Source organism: Mastomys coucha, unplaced genomic scaffold, assembly GCF_008632895.1.
Source record: "Mastomys coucha isolate ucsf_1 unplaced genomic scaffold, UCSF_Mcou_1 pScaffold19, whole genome shotgun sequence".
In the NCBI taxonomy this organism is placed as follows: Eukaryota; Metazoa; Chordata; class Mammalia; order Rodentia; family Muridae; genus Mastomys; species Mastomys coucha.
Window position 1 is genome coordinate 10825053 of NW_022196901.1, and position 17047 is coordinate 10842099.

The 17047-nt window shown below is 35.5% G+C and overlaps 1 protein-coding gene across 6 annotated transcripts in view; it reads left to right on the top strand.

The window, feature by feature from the left end:
- Positions 1-17047, top strand: part of Cacna2d1 (calcium voltage-gated channel auxiliary subunit alpha2delta 1) — a 451116-nt gene that overhangs the window by 195506 nt on the left and 238563 nt on the right. The window lies entirely within an intron of this gene.

Sequence of the window (17047 nt, forward strand, 5' to 3'; positions counted from 1 at the left end):
TAATATACACATTATGTAGTATATTAATATGATCACTATAATCATATGTATGATTATATGATTGGTATAATTTATATAATGTATTATATATAATATGTGTTATATAGTATGATATATTGCACATATTATATAATCATGTAACTATATGTAATATATTACATATTACATATATGTAATTCATTATGTTATATTTATATATTTTACACACAACACACATGTACATTTACATGACAGTTCCAATCTATGAAGCCCAACTTGTTCACCTTGAGTTGAAAAGGAAGGCAAAAGACTGTTTGGCTATTGCATGATTGTCTTAGTGGAGAATAGTATTAGAATTTTTTTAGGTTTCCTCACAGTAATTTATTTGCTTCTCTTGATAATGATTCAGAAAGCAAGGTATGCACCTTTTTAATAAGTCTCATGAACATGTTAAAATGTGAAGACAATAAACTGTTTTTCAAAAGGCTTTAGCAGCTTACCGGTTGCACGCAAATGAACTCTGTACTTGAGGTCACTGCCTTGGAGCCTTGCAGTATTCTGTCTTACCTTACTCAGCCCCCCAAGTCCATTTGCAGGTCCAAGATGAGAAGAGGCTTACTCAGCATTCGCAGTTTGTGGCTGAATCAAGAAGGACAAATGGAATTTTCCTCTCCTCCTGCTCAGGCTTCCCTCTTTCTGCTTCTCTGGATTTTTAATCTATGTGCCTAGGATTTCTCACCTGCAGAGTTGTTCTCCGTGGGGAGTCCTAGTCAGGTTGACTTTCTCAGATCATGCCCATTTGGAATATAGAGATTTAGGAGATGCCCAAAGAATCATGAGTTCATTCAGGATAGGCACAGGAATTCTTGTCACTGTACGACAACTCAAGTACTGACTTGAAATTTATTACTAATATTTTTGGGGTGTGGAAAAATAGTTCTTTCTATTTTACTCCAAACGTGTGTGCATACACACATGTGTGTATAATTTTCAGGAGATATGTGGACAGAGTACAGCTTAGTGTTTATACTGGGAATATCATCTTCATGTATATTTTATTATAGGTAATTTTAGCTTAATGCTTAATTCTTCTGAAAAATGATTTCTCACTTGTCTGTATTATGCCTATGGGCACATTCCCACCTAAGAGAATTTGTGAAAAATGATCAGGCTTAACTAAGCTTTGAAATTCATGGCAACATATGAGAGACCATGGAAAGTAATTTTTACCAACAGTGTAAAAATGTTTTTCCCCATATATTAGAAATGTATATGTCCCACCCTATGAAATTATGTCTTCCATTTATATTTGACTCATATATTAGAAAATTATAGAACATATATGACATTTCTAAATATCAAATTAAAATATAAATGTATTTTAGAAATAAACCATGAAGATATATTTTCCAGAGAACCTTTGATAGATGAGATAGAAATTATCATAATATCATTTATCTCTTAAATTACACTACATATTAGAGAATGTGACTAAAGTTATATACTACATATAGTATATATATGTATGTGTATATATTATATGTAGTATATATATATATTTATATATATACTAGATACTATGTTCTGTCATAATAATAGTGCAATGAATTAAATGCATATTTATAAAGGTAACTACTGACTTAGTATTTTTCAATAACTTTGTTTCTGAAAATGCATTTAAGATTACTTTTCTAAAAAACAAAAACAAAAACAAAAAACATGGCTTGGGGATTTGAAACCTATGTATTTATTCCTGGGTAATGCTCTCACACCAATTTCTACATGTGTCCTTTCTAACTTGTCCTACATTTCTTCTACCTTCCCATGTTCAAGTTCATTTTAAAGGCACTCACTTTGGAGATGAGAGAAAGCGCCAGGTGGGAGCATCCTCAGGTTTTTTTTTCTCCTCTGTTCCATCACATACGTTCCCCATCCATCTCCTTTATCCTGAGTATCCCTTATCCATCTTCTTTATTTCTGACTCAGGTGAATTGCATTCTATTATGTTCAAGTTTCTCAGTGTCTTGTTTGTGTTCCTCCTTTATGCTTTAGTATCTTTATGCTTTTTTCTTTAGTATCTCTGAACCTTTCTATCAGCTATCCCTGTTTTCAGTGGTTCCTTCTTTAAAGCAAACAAATCTGTAACATACCTATTAGTGTACTATGAAAGACAGCCACAAATAAGCAGAGTAGATCTCTCTTACGTCCATCTTGAGTCACTTCTATTGTCCCATTTTCCCCATATCAACATACATAATGCTATTACCTTAATTTATAAACTCATCATTTCTCCCACTATCATAGAAGGTGGCTCACTTATAGGAATCTCTCCCTTTGCTGTGTCCCTCCTGCCAATCTTTCCAAACTCTCTTCAATAGAAATCTTTGGTGGAAATGCCTGTCTACAAATTTCAACCTGTAACATAGTAAACCGCTTGTCAGTATGACATCATGGTACAGCACCTTTAATCTTAGGATCATTTTTAGACTATGCATGTTAAAGCTTTAATTGCTTCTCGAATGTAGCTCTAGATTTATCCTCTACCTTGAGACTGTCTAATATAAAATAAAGAATATATTTGGTAAGAGTCAAAATACCCTCCCACTCAAAGATCCAGGTCATAATGGTCAGATTTTGTGTTGCAGAATACATTAATGGAGAGACCCATAGGCTAGCTAGAGAGGGAACTTGTGTTTATATTAAAGATCCCATTAAAGAATTCCTATGCATCCTGCAGAGCAAGCGCATCCTGCAGGAGATAGATCGAGCACTGAAACTGCTTCTTCTGCCATCCTTGCAAATCCTCACTCTCTCTGCTCACTAAGAATCTCTGCAGAATTATCTCACTGTCCTTTCTTGATCCAGTCTTTAATGGTTGCAGCAAGCATGGGCTAGCAATCACAAGGACAAGCACACAAGCTACCTTGGGCCAGGCCAAATTATGAAGGGATCAAAATGTTCAACTTGCTAAGAGTTTACTAGGTCAGAATAGAATTGAAACTTACAGACTCTGAAGGAGAAAACGTTCTGGGCTAGGGAGAAAAGGCGTTTCACGAACATACAGGTGCTGAGAGGAAGGAGACCCTTAAACGCTGGTGTTCTATTTCTCTCATCTCTCCCCACCAGCCCTTCCATCTTAAGTCTGTACTCTTTCATAACACTGAAATCCTCCCTGAACTATCAACCTCCTTACTGTATCTCATTTAATCTTATTTAGCACAGAAGTTCCTCTTTCAATGGTACATCTATAAAGTCATATTCCCTCCATTATACATGAGATATTCCCATTACTACACTGCTCCTTCCACAGTTCACACATCAACCCTAAGAGTAGTTTTTCTGTCTCCCTTAGTAGACTGTACTTCTTTAACCCAGGATCTCCTTTGTATCTACTTCTGAGACATCAACTGCAGTGTCACCAGCAAGTTTGTGTTTAAACTACCATGGAATCACTGAATAGAAATACAGTATATATTTGAAAACAAGAATGTAGTTCACAGACTAAAAATAGGAAAATTTGCATATAACCATTTTCTGTGTAAGATAGGAAAGTATTTTTGTGTCTGTTTCCATTGGTTACATTTGACTTCTTGGAGTCTGATTCACTTATTATTTTCTCTCTTTCCCTTTCTCCCCTCTTCTCCTCTCTTCCACTCCCTCTCCATTGTGGCTACATGTAGAAGGGCTCTCCATGAGCAGGTGGCCTCAGGAAGGCAGGAGCTTTTCCAATCATTCCTCACAGAAAACTGTCTTCCCTTCTTGGTCTCTCATCACTCTTCACATTCTCCTTTCTTCTGAATCTTAACTATGGAATGTGTTATTGTTGCTGAAAGTCCAAGAATGGTTGCAGAACACTGTGATTTCCTTAAAGCATTGCGGTTTATAATATTGTGATAGTTCCATATGGAAACAGATGCAGGTATTCATTTTTGTTTGTTTGTTTGTTTGTTATTCCAGCCTAAGAAGTGAATTATCTTTTCTTGACCTTACAGATAGTTTCAGGTATTTATTTACTTAGTGTGTGTGTGTGTGTGTCTGTCTGTCTGTCTCTCTGTATGTATGTATGAATGTCTGTCTGTTTGTCTGTCTGTCTATCTGTATATATGTATGTATCTGTCTGCCTATGTGTGTGTGTGTATGTATGAAGTCAGTTGACATTTTTGTCTTGAAAGGCAGAGGTGAAACTTCTATGGTCTTATTAATAACTGCTTCTAAGGGGCACCTCATAAAAACAATTCAGAACCCATTCCTGCTTGGTGTCTTTTCATAGGGATTTTTGTAGCTACTAAAAATTTTTAGTTTTCCACATTCAAGTGAAACACCAATGTGTTGATTTAATGGGATTTCTTTTAATGGGAAAACTCATACTGCTACAATTCCTGTATTGAGATATTATAAAAATTAGTTATATATATGTAATTTTCTTTCATACTTTTATGGCATAAAGTTTGTGGTGTATATTAAGTACATTCATAATACAAAAAAGACATTTTAAAGTAAATTATTTATAAATATGTGTGCCCTAAATTTTACTTAGCATTACCAAATGAATTTTCAAATTATTAAGCAACTACTCAAAGGTAAAGTTAAAACATATCAGTATACCTGGATAGCATTTGATTATAATATGCTATACTATGCACATAATTCAACATGAATATACATATATTTTAAAGATATATTTATTTTTATTTTTGCAAGTGAAAACTTTGCCTGAATGCATGTATGTGAACCAGTTAACATATAGTTCCATGGACAGAAAAGGACATTGAATCTCCTGTAACAGGAGTTCCAGATGGTTGTGATGTGGGTGCTTGGAAACAAACCCACATCCTCTTTAAGAGTAACAAGTATCTGAGCCGCTGAACCATCTCTATAGTGCTTAAGTACTTTATTTTAGTTATAATGAGAGAGTATTCAAAACTTAACCAAATGTAGTTGACTTGTAATATTTGACCACATTAAAAAGCAATTCAAAAATGCTAACTATGAAATACTATATATTATCTTTTGTGTTAAATTTAATGGAGTATGTTTCCATAGGTTACAGTTTTCTCAAGTATAATTAACACTTTGCTTAGATTGCCTTTAAGTCTACAATATAAATGACATATTCACTTTAGTTCATAGAAAATGTTTTGATATTTAAAATTTTTTCTATAAATTCACACATTCAGAAATATTTGACAAGCCAATGAAAACACTTACTGTTAATTCTAACACTTGCTAAAATGTCAGATACTTGTCTTAGATACTTGTCAGTTTGTATGGGAATTTTTAGGACACACATGGTAAAAATCTATCTCTTTACATCTATACCTATACCTATATCTATATACACTACTGTTTTCTATTGTTATGTGGCCACTATAATAAAAGAATTATCCCCACTTATATTTGGTAGTTAAAATATTGCAACCACTTTTCACTTCTGTTTGCCTTGTTTGCTGTTTAAAATTATGAAGCTTTGTTACCATAAGTATGTTTATATTTTTGATTTTTCTTAGCTACATAAATTAAGACTTGTCTTAAAAGAGTTTCTGTGACTTTATCACAGTGGTAGGAACAGTGCTGGTAGGGTTATAGTCAACTTGTTTAGCAATTATATGTTTCAATGTCATTAGATATTATTCTATTTAAGTTTTTTTTCTTCTGTAGTTTACAACACTAAATTGTTAAATTATTGAGGGCAGAAATGTATCTTTGTATCTGAGTTTGCACAAGTCGTAACTCAAAGTGGAGAGGGATAGAGAAAAGTCAAATATATTTTTAAAATATATCAATTTTTAGAAGTATAGCTACAGAAGGTCACTGTAGTATTTAGTAAGCCATTCTGGAGGTGTAGGATCTTGGCAGCCTCGGTAGATATATTATTGATTTCTTTTATTTTTAATGTGAAACCTGAATTCAAATTGAAAGGAAAATATACCTGATTAAATTTTTCTGTTATACTCTGTCTCTTTAAAAATATTCATTAATGCAATAATTTATTTTCCTCATTTATTTACTCTATTCATAATTTTTTAATTTATGCTTTTAAACATCTCATTGTTCTTGAAATATATAATACATACACCTATGTGCACACACACACACACACACACATACACACAGGCAAACACACCACACACAGACACAACACAGGAGCCTCATTAACAGGAGAAGCAGCAAATTGAGAGCAGTATTCTTGTTGTGACTTTGAGGTTTTTTTGGTTTTTTTTTTTCTTTAACTTTTTCTTTGATTAAAAAAAGCCACACTTTTAGAGTCAAAGTTTTCCCTCATAGAAGATGGAACTGAATGGGAGGAAGAAACGAAAGGTTTTCAGGGAATAATTTTCAAAGGAACTTGCTATGTTCTTTGAGTTAGAAGGTGGTGATTACTTTCTCCAATTCAGAGAAGTGTGAGCCAACCTAATTAAACACCTATTTGCTGAAAAGCAGCTTGATAAATCGAGATTGCCTTTGGAAGCTCTCAAAGCTTTTATCAGTAAGCTATTACTATGAAAGTCTTTTAAAGTAATAACTTATGAAATATTTCTTTCCAGACCTGATGGAAATTATTACTTTGTCTAAATAAAAATACAAGTGAGGATGCTTATGTTGGACAGATGCAAAACTATATATTTAAGTGCATTAAATATATACCCATTGAATGTAAAATAATCACATGATTTATAATAACAGTTAAGGAAATGATTATGTGGAAGGGGGATTAATGTAGATTTGGGGCTGCAGAAAGAAATGTAACTTTTTACTCTAGCGATTTCCTTTTTTCTTTTCTTTTTCCTTTTTGGAGCTATAATAAGCCTTTATCTTCTTTATGATTTTAGTTAGTATTCATCCAATTTACAATGTATTTATAAAATGTCATTTTGACCCATAAATACCCTGGAATGTACTTTGTGCGGTTTGTGCCATGATTCAATTGCATGTTTTGTTTTCTAAGAAAAAATATTGTGTGTCCCCCTTCTTCATGTCCCAATTCTTACTTAGATGTGTTCTTTATAATCTACTTTGAGGTCTATAGAGAGACGAGACTTAATGATCTCCAAGAGCTTTGCCAATCTCTAAATACAAGTTTCTGTGAATTGATTTTTCCTCCACAATGCCAGGAGGAGATGGTGATAGATTTAAAGGTATTACAAAAATTCCTTTATTTCATTGAAAATGGCCCAAAGCGCTATAAAAGAATATTTGATGTGACAGTATTACAGCATGAAGAGGATATGAGATCACACTTAGGTCAAGGAGAAGGGTGCAGTAAACAGATCCACACAGTGCTGCCCTGATTTGATTCAACTTTATGGGAACTGAGTATACTGTGGTGTTATATTACAAATAAGATTTAAGGAAACTTAATGAGGCTGAATTCTCATTAGGTGGACTTGCTTTTCTACATGTTTGATTGAAGGCAAAGGACCAGTATTGTCTCTTAGTAATTAATTTCCTTTGTGCCACAGAATAGAATTTTTCCAGAACAATTTATTCATAGTTAATACAGTTATAGATATGAAACAATTAAGAGTTGGCTTACATTCAAGATAAGGAGAAACTAATTGATAAGCTGGATTTTTTTTATTCATAGTACATGAATATGCGATCTTGCCTTGGAGACAATTTTATGTGGAGGTGAATATCACTGACATTTAATTACTTAGATTGTTTACTTTCAACTCAAGTTTTTTGCTGATTTATAAAACTCATCACTAAATATTCTAAAAGAATCTGTTTTTCTTAGCTGGAAACTACACCTTTAGATCATGAACTCAATAATGAGGAACTATTTCAATATGAAGCATAGCTGATCTTCTGAAATGATAAATTCATTCTAAATTTTTGTCTTAAAACATGTGTGTAATAAAGTTTATGTATCCCATTATTCTACATTTTTATTGCAGTCCTTTAAATTATGGCTTTTATCAAATTGGCAACCTAATTTTCGAAGTGATGATTTTAGGTGAGGATTTTGTGAAGTTATCTGCATTCATGTGATTAGTGCTCTATTGGTTACTTTTCTGTTACTGTGAAGAGAAATCTTGATCAAGGCAACTTATGAAAAAAACCATTTCACCAGCCTGGTCTACAGAGTGAGTTCCAGGACAACCAGGGCTATATAAAGAAACCCTGTCTTAAAAAACAAAACAAAACAAAAAAAACAAAACAAAACAAAAAAATTATTTATGGTTCATCCTGACAGAGAATAATAAAGTTCATGCCATTGAAGTGGGGAGCATGACAGCAGACAGATAGGCATAGAGCTAGAGTAGTATCTGAGAGCTTACATGTTGAGACTGCAACAACAATAGGGTAGGGAGGGGTCTTTCAGACTTTATGGGATTGGCATGGGCTTTTTAAACCTCAAAGCTTGACCTTCTGCACCCCATGACAAAATTCTTCGGAAGGCGACACCTCTCAGATTTTCCCAAACAGTCCACCAACTGCAGAATTTGGCTTCAGATATATGATCCTATGGGCCAAGCTCATTTACACAATAGTGCCCTTCTACAAGATCCTCAAAGGAGCGCCCTCTTAGCTCTCCCAAGTGAGATCATGAGGAAAAGAAATTATCTCTGACTCATCAAGAGTGACCCTCCTCACTCATTTAGAGTGGATAAATCTACTAGTGTTATATTCAGCGTGAGTACCCCACTTGCAAAGAATCAGGAAGGAGGTCGCTGAAATTTGCATGAAGTTTTTATTGAAACTAGTATACTAGGGTTGCCTTGCATTTAGGACAAGAGAGACCAAGAGGAAACAAAGCTCTAAGTTTTTAGACCTTTTCAGAACAGAGTTTTACAGCTTACAACATGGACTGGTTACAGTTTACAACGTGGGGCTGGTTACACTTTATCTTTCCCATTGTTCTTTTGTTTCTATTGACCTTTCTCCTCCAGGTGAGGATTAAAAGATACCTGTGGTTTTCAGGAGGGGTGGGGGGAGATATGCCTTCCTGGGGAAGTTTCCTGGAATCATGCATTCCTTGGGGATGAGTGTTTGCTCTGTAAACTCTTCTGAAGTTCTTTGTCTTAAGGTTTAATGGACCTCCCTTGCTTTTTGGTATTTTTATGAGGTATCCCCATTTTGCTCAATTTTTACACTAGTACCATCCTCTCAGACTTTCCTGCATTCCAAACATTGATAAATTAATGCTTGTATTGATATAGCATCTGTTTTAGTTTCTTTCCTTGTTGCTGTGTGATTTCTAAGAGGAAGAATTTATGCCGAATCCAAGTCCAAGGAAACAATCACTCTACTGTGGTAGACAACTTAAGATAGCAAGAACTTGCTAGAAGTAGTTGGTCTCACATGTACAATCAGGAAGCAGAAATGATTGTATTCCTCCTGCAACTCAGCATACTTTCTCCATTAATTTTTACAATACAGGAAATGGTCACACCCAGTCTTTCCACATTAATTATTATTATCAAGATAATGCCTCATGTACATTCCATTAATGATATCCCAGTTGATTCTAGATTGTGTCAAATTGATAATGAACACTATCACAGCATATCAATGAGCTGTGATATATCACAGACTATAGAAATTATACTTAGTTATCAGAGACTCCACTATAACTTCCAAAATAAAGCTCAACATTGTAGCCACCAGCAGCTACTCAATCCGGGTTCCTGAAAGAGAGGCAGGGGCCTGGAGAAAAATAGGGGAATCGGATTGTGAGAGAAATAGCTAGACCAAGTCAAAAGGTTTGATCAAGGTCCAATGTATATTTCAGAGTCTGAGAATATATAGGCAGGGAACCCATCCCCCAGTAAGCCAAGATCTTGTGACCTCATTAGCATCTTGTTGTTTTGTCCCATAGGCAGGTGAAGCAGCTCAGCAGGGCATGACTCCTATAGGGAAGCTGCAGACTTAGCTGAGCATAGACCTCACTTAAGGGGGAAGACTCCACCTTAGGTGGGCTAGCTGCTTGTGGCAAGGACAAGGTCTGGTTCAGCCTGCTTGAGTCTGGAGGAGGTCACACTACATGAAGAAATTAGAAGATCAATAAATATGTATTAATTGACTTAAGTAATCGATTGTATTTTGTTAGGGATCTCTGCTGTATCTTTAGAAATGTGGATAATTTTCATCTTTGCTTTTCTTCTATTTACCTATATATAAATATATATTTGATATTTCATATTATAATTGAATATATTAACATGATTATCATCAACAGATGCTGAAAATGGGCTGTCCTAATTTCTGTGTTTATGTCAGAGACACATAGACCTGTTTATATTTTCCATGCTTGTGAATAGACTAAGTGCTTTGTAACATGTTTCAGAGTAGCATTGCCTTTAACTTTAAGCCCTTACAAAGATTGGGTGAAATGATTTTTAATATTCTCTTTTAAGAGTTATGAGTCTTTTCAAGCATTTGGCCCCAGAACCCTGACAAGGCTCTGGGATGCTCAGATAGGCCTGTTTCCTTCTGTCCTGTGGAATAGTGTTTGGATATACCTTGTATATGCTCATTCCCTCTTCATACCATCTCTAGGTTATTTGTAATTCCCAATGAAATAGCTGTGCAAGTAGTTATGCTCATTAGGAGATAAAGAAAACTAAAAAGTGGATATCTGTTCATCACAGACAGTTTTATTAAAAATATTTTCACTTTGAGGTTGATTAAATGTCTCTAAAAGGCATAGATAGAAAATTCCAACTAAGGCATTTGATGTACTGTCTTATAGGATGAAGGCAAAATTGAAATTGAATAGAGGCTACACTAGACCCAAAAATTCAGTTGTCTGACAAGAATCTAGATCTAGAGGTCTTCTGTACCATAGGATTTTTATTACTCTTTGTCTTGGTGATGAGGACAACATATTAAGTTTGTTCATCACATGGTAAAGGCAGAGGCTGTGAAGTAGGTCACTCCTATTAAATCCCAACACCTCTGCCACTTAGTAATTTAGGGGACTTTGAACTGTCTATTGTCTACTACCATCTGTACAATAGTATGCTGTGTGTTACTGACTGTACAATAGTATGCTGTCTATTACTGAGTATACAATAGTAAGTATGCTGTCTATTACTATCTGTACAATAGTATGCTGCCTATTACTGTCTGTGCAACAGTATTCTATTACTACCTGAATGATAGTATACTGCCTATTAATATCCATACAATAGTATGTTATGTTACTGTCCATACAATAGTATGCCGTCTATTACTGTTTTACCAAATTTGCATGAAATAGCTTCTGTAAAGCACTTGGTAAAGGCTTCATATTGGGAAGATCACAGCCATTGTTTTTATTTTTCTCATATTATGATGTTTAACTAATGTAATCTATATGAAATAAATTCCACAGATTATAGAAACAAACAGGCATTTTAACAATTGGTATTAGTAACAGGTTAAATGTGTATTTAGTGCCAGTTTTTTATAAAAGACACAAAGAAGAATACTTGAATTTTGCACATGAGAGCCAACAGCTTAAAATTTTCTCACTGTTGAAAAGACTCACATCTAAGAGGTATGAGCAGAAAATTATAGAATAATCATAGGACTATTAGAGGATTTGTAATTTACTGGAGGATTTCACTGAAACTGATAAAAGTAGGTGAGAGCAATAATAACAATAATAATAATAATAATAATGATAATAATAATAATAATAATAATAATAGTAGTAGTAGTAGTAGTAGTAGTATTGCTCAAGTAAAAGGAAAATCTAAGGACATACTAAATATTTTCTGTATTTGAAAAACTAAGTTCCCAGAAAAGAGGCAAGTAAGAATATGTATTTTTCAATTATTAGTGAATAATGTCTCTGATTCTTAAACCAAGCCAGACCAGTTGGTGGACACCTTATTACTATTTTTCTGACCCCAGCTGTGCATATAATGTACATTTGCATCAAGAGGACACATGATTCAATTACCCCTCCCATAGAGTGATGGGGGAGAGGTGTTTCCATAGCAACATAGAAAACAAAATCTGCCTACTGCCTAAGATCACACTTTTTTTTTCTAGGACAGCCTGCTCACCAAAGTCGCAGTCTCTGTGGGTAAACTAAGCTCTTATGTGAATTATTAAAAGGAAAAGAGGAATTGAGATGACAATGTAGGAATGTTAAATAGTTTACAGTAAGTCAGAGTAACCTTACATGGAGGGCATAAGCAGAACTTTGATAGAAGCCAACTGCATGAGTAGGAAGTAGGAAGAACAGGAGTGGTGGAAATCCATGTCTAATTATAAAACTGGGGAGGTGCCTACAGCCAGTGAGAATCATTGGAGTACTTTTGAGGACATAGGCCCACTTTCTTCTTTGCTGACACCTTCAATAAATAGCTAAGGCGGCTGAGATATTGTTTTAAATGGTTTTGTTTAAATCTCATTTAATTCCTGTAAAAACTCTGAAATGGCTTCTACTGGATCCACTGCACAGGTGAAGAAGCTCAGGTTTGTGTCTACCATATTTGGACTGTTGCAGGGAATATTAAAACATGTCACTCTCCTGAGCTATACCCAGCTTCTGTCTGCCCCAGAGTTCTCTGATTAGCCAACTCCATAGCTAGGCCCAACTATTAGTCTTCCCAGTTCCTGTTTGCCTGCCTCAGAGACACTTGTACCTTCCCAGCCATGCACCCGCTGTGGCTCCTTGTCACAAATTCCCTTAACCCAGTAAGTCAAAACTCTAGAAGCTTATAATTATCAGTCAGTTTTATATATCAATAAATTCTCAATTCACAAGACACCCACACAATAATTTTAGAGCCAATTGCTAATGATACAAACTACCCACCTAGATTAGACAAGTTAACCCAATTATTTTATCCTTTATGATATTCACATTATGATATTCATAAATACCTGTGGCTATTTAAAGCCACACGGAATCTGAATTGTCTTTCTCTTCCTCTATCTTCCTTCTCTGGCCTCTCTCCCTGCCCCCACCCCCCATCTCTGAAAATCTCTGCTCACCTTTCTTTTCCACTGCCCAATCACAGGCTTCTTGTTGTATTAATATTTAAATCAATTGGGGTAAAAATCTGCTACATTTCATCCTTTCTGTCCAAATAAAAAACAAATTTTTCTTTCAAATATAAATTGAGCACAATTATTACCATCTTGTAATTTATAAAGTATAAGATAACACCTAACATCTAGTCCATCATCTTTGACAATTAAATTGAATACTCTGTTATCTATCCTAACTTAAAAGACTTATAAATCTGTGTGCTATGTCTTGGTTTACCTTGTGTATTATCTGAAAACTATCTTCTCAGATCTCAATGCTAAATAGCCTGGGTTGGCTAAGAGACTATCAGTAGTCTTTTGACCCTATCAGAAATCCAAGAGACACCAATACTATCTGAAAATATAGGAAGCCTAACTTAGCTTCCAGAACTGAGACGGAACTGCAGAGACAGCTGCCTACCTATACAGCCCCAGTGAGTCAGGAAGCTGGAGCATCAGTCTTCAGCCTTCTGGCCCAGGATATTCTGACAGACTTTGGAAAATAGGAGTTATTAAGGACTACTTTATTCTGTCTCAGCTGAATTAAGCTGTCCTAACCTTTAGCTTTGTGTCCTCTTAAGGGCAGTACAGGTCTGCAGGAGAGAGAGGCAATTTCTGCCCAGTGGTTATCTAGCCACAATGTACAACTTTACCTGGAGGTATAGATGCTTAACTGCTTCTCTGAATCCACAAATGGGGAGCTGGTAGGAGCAGATTTGTCTCAACAACAAGTGAATAAATAAAATAAAATATCATTCTGAGGATTTAATAAAATAAATAACATTCTGTGGATTTCTGATGTTTTTGAAAACCCACTATCTATGTAAAGTAATCTGGACTGTTGTCCATTAACTCCTCTTAGCTATTTCTAATTAAATTATCTGAAAACTCCCTTATAATAAACTCAGAGCTGTGAATTTGCTATCTGGCCCTTAACTCACAGGCTTAAACATCTCAGATCAGATTGTAATAACAGTTATAGAAGGACTGGCTCTAAACCTTGTACTTTAAAATTTTTTGTATCAATTGAAGAAATTTATACCAATAAAAACTTTGACTTTGCATCAAAATAAATTCTGTACCAAAGTAAGAAATTATGACTTCAACTTAGTAACTAGGGTAAAGACTTCTACCAAATGAGATTGTGGCTACCCAATCAATTCTAGCTGTTCAATTTAGCATGTGGTTTACTATTTCCCACGTTCTTCACTGATCAAACTATACACCACGAAACTGTCACTAAAAGTGAAAACCTGTGTGAGAATTGTATCCAATAGCCAAAGCAGAAGCAGTGCTTGCTGATATTCTTGCCCTTCTCTGTGTCTTTATATTGATACATACTAGCAGATCACCTCAAATATCTATTCAGAAGCGATGGAAAAACAGTGGGAGATTGTAAAATCACCCTATCATAGGAGTTGAGAGCTAGTAATTCAAGCTGTTATAAAAGTCTTAATTTGTTATCAGAAAAATACAACGGCCAATACTTTATGGATAATAATGTCTTGAAAGTTATATGAGAAAATAAATGGTTCTTTATGGTCTTGTCATCATAGATATAATAAATTAGATGGATGTTCATTTTATCTACCCTCCCCATTAATGACTTTTTGTTTGTTCATCTTCAGTTTTGCATTTACCTATGTAAATTCACATGTAACATTTTTGAAAAAATTTACTTGTGATAGAACAGTGTTCTAAGAGCTGGAGAAAATGTTTGGAACACTGAGGCTTTAATAAAATACCTACAAATCCCTATGTACATTTGGTTGTAACAATCACTGTGTACCTTTGGAAGTTATTTGTTATGGTGATTTCTACATGTTTTGTTTCAACCACAAGATCCTCATCCTTCTAGTTTTATTGTTTTCAAATCAAAGATAACTCTTCCAGAGACAAAATTTTTCAGGCTACCATCATACCAAAAGTTCGAGCTTAAGGCCTGATTGCATTTCTAAATTGGCACGCATGCAACCAGTGGCTTTTGCTTCACAAACCCATTTCCAAAATGCTTTATTTTCAAGTGTTGTTCTTCAGGACCAGAGCTTTAAAAGAAATAGTTTGCTTTTGCTCTTTTATTTCCCACAGCTGTGAGAATTTGCACTAAATATAATAAGTTTTCTGGTTGTAGCATACTGTAGACACTGGCTTTAGAAGGATGTTAGTCAGATGCACGTAGAGGTTTAGATCTCAAAGTGACAGGACTCACTCCAAGGGCTTCAGGATTAATATGTCTATGGTAGGACTGGAGAATGTTCATGTGTAGAGTTCCCTAGTACAACTGCCACACCTGGGCTGGATGTTTAGACACATCAAGTGTTTTCCACAGGTGTGTGAGACAATCTTATTGAAGAAGTACTGAAGACAGTGCTTGCAGCCTTCAGTGGACTATGAGAGTCTGGAAGCAGAAGGCTCTGTGTTCTGTAAGTGCAGACACAATCAGATGTGATGTGTTTGAATCTGCTGAATGTCACTGCTGCTGTTGTACTCTCACCTCCTCCACCATGAGTGGTTTCTAGCCCATGTATACACTGTCTACTTTGTGCTTGTATTTAGGATGGGACACTTGGCACTTGTTCTTTAGCTCATATACTGAACACCCAATACGATTCACTGCTGGTGATCAGAATGAGCTTCATGATAAAAGGACAGACTCAGATAAGTAACTTAGCATGGGTTAGCCTGTTACTGCCCATCAGCAACGTTAAAACAGTGGGTAACCTGGAAATATGGAGTTAGAAAGAAGAGCAGCTGCTAGAGAGAGTTAGGGATGGGATAGAGTGGCCACAGACATACCTACCCACGTGGAAAGGTAAAAATTAGACAGGAGACATGACTGCTCAGCCATCTTGATCTTTAATGAATCTCCTTTGTCCCCCCAACAGGTATATTACCTGGGGCAAAAACCACTCCCGCCAAGTACGTCAGCATGACAGTCCAATCAGCGACTTCCTTGTTTCTCTGTGGGGGTGGAGCTTTCAAATGTAACTGGAACCAGGTTGGAGGCGTGGCGAATAGCAGAAGATGGGCAGAGAGGTGTGTCTATCAGAGGCAGGTCTCAAACCAGGAGGGTTACATTAGCCCACCCCACACTGGAGGGAAAACCTAATGCAGGAACCATGAGCCCTATTGAGTACCGTGCTTGGGAAGGCCTTGTTATCTCCAAGCATCCTGTGGGCCTCCTTCCCTGTAATCTCCAGGCATCTTGTGGGCCTCCTTGATATCTGTAAATATGGAATTTATTTTGGTTTATAAATCTGGTTTTTGCCATCTTCTTGCATCTCACCTGACAGACATGCCAGCATTGAATCCTAATCTGGATCCCTAATGTTTCTGATTAGACTACTGCTAGAGTAGTGACATAAGAATCTAGCCTCTTAAAAGCAGTGATTCTCAGCCTGAGTGTCCCAACCCACTTCAGGTCTGCATATCAGATATCCTGAATATCAGATATTTACAGTATGATTCATGGAAATAGCAATATTGCAGTTATGAAGTAGCAAAGAAATAATTTTACAGTTAGCAGGGGACACCACAAAATAATAAGGAACTGTATTAAAGGGTTTCAGTGTCAGGAAGGTTGAGAACACTGCTATGAAGAGAGAAATCAAAGGCTAAATGGGGAGGATCTAAATACAAATAATAAAATCACATAGTAGTAAGTCATAAGATAATATGTTAGATACATATTGATTGGGTTTAATAGTTCTAGTTAAATGCTAATACGTGGAGAAGATACTCTGGCCACAACAGTGGCCATTGGTATTAATATTATACTTTGAGTTCCCCAGCGAAGAATTGCTATTTGCTTTTTCTGGATGCATTGTCTCCTAAATAAATACTTTGACATTCTAGCTTAGCTACATAGAGGCCCAGAGCAGTTCTCAGCAGGACGAAGGACTAGACGAGCTGAGGAGCTGACCTTGTATAAATCTGTGCTGTATATTGGTGAAATACCACACTTTTTAAATGTTCATGGAACATTCAGTTAATTTAGCATTTAAAAAAATTAAATGATGATGTATTTATTGGGAAATAAGCTTGTCACCAAGGAAGATAAGTTTTGAGGCAAGAAGGTCATAACAATATCTGGCAT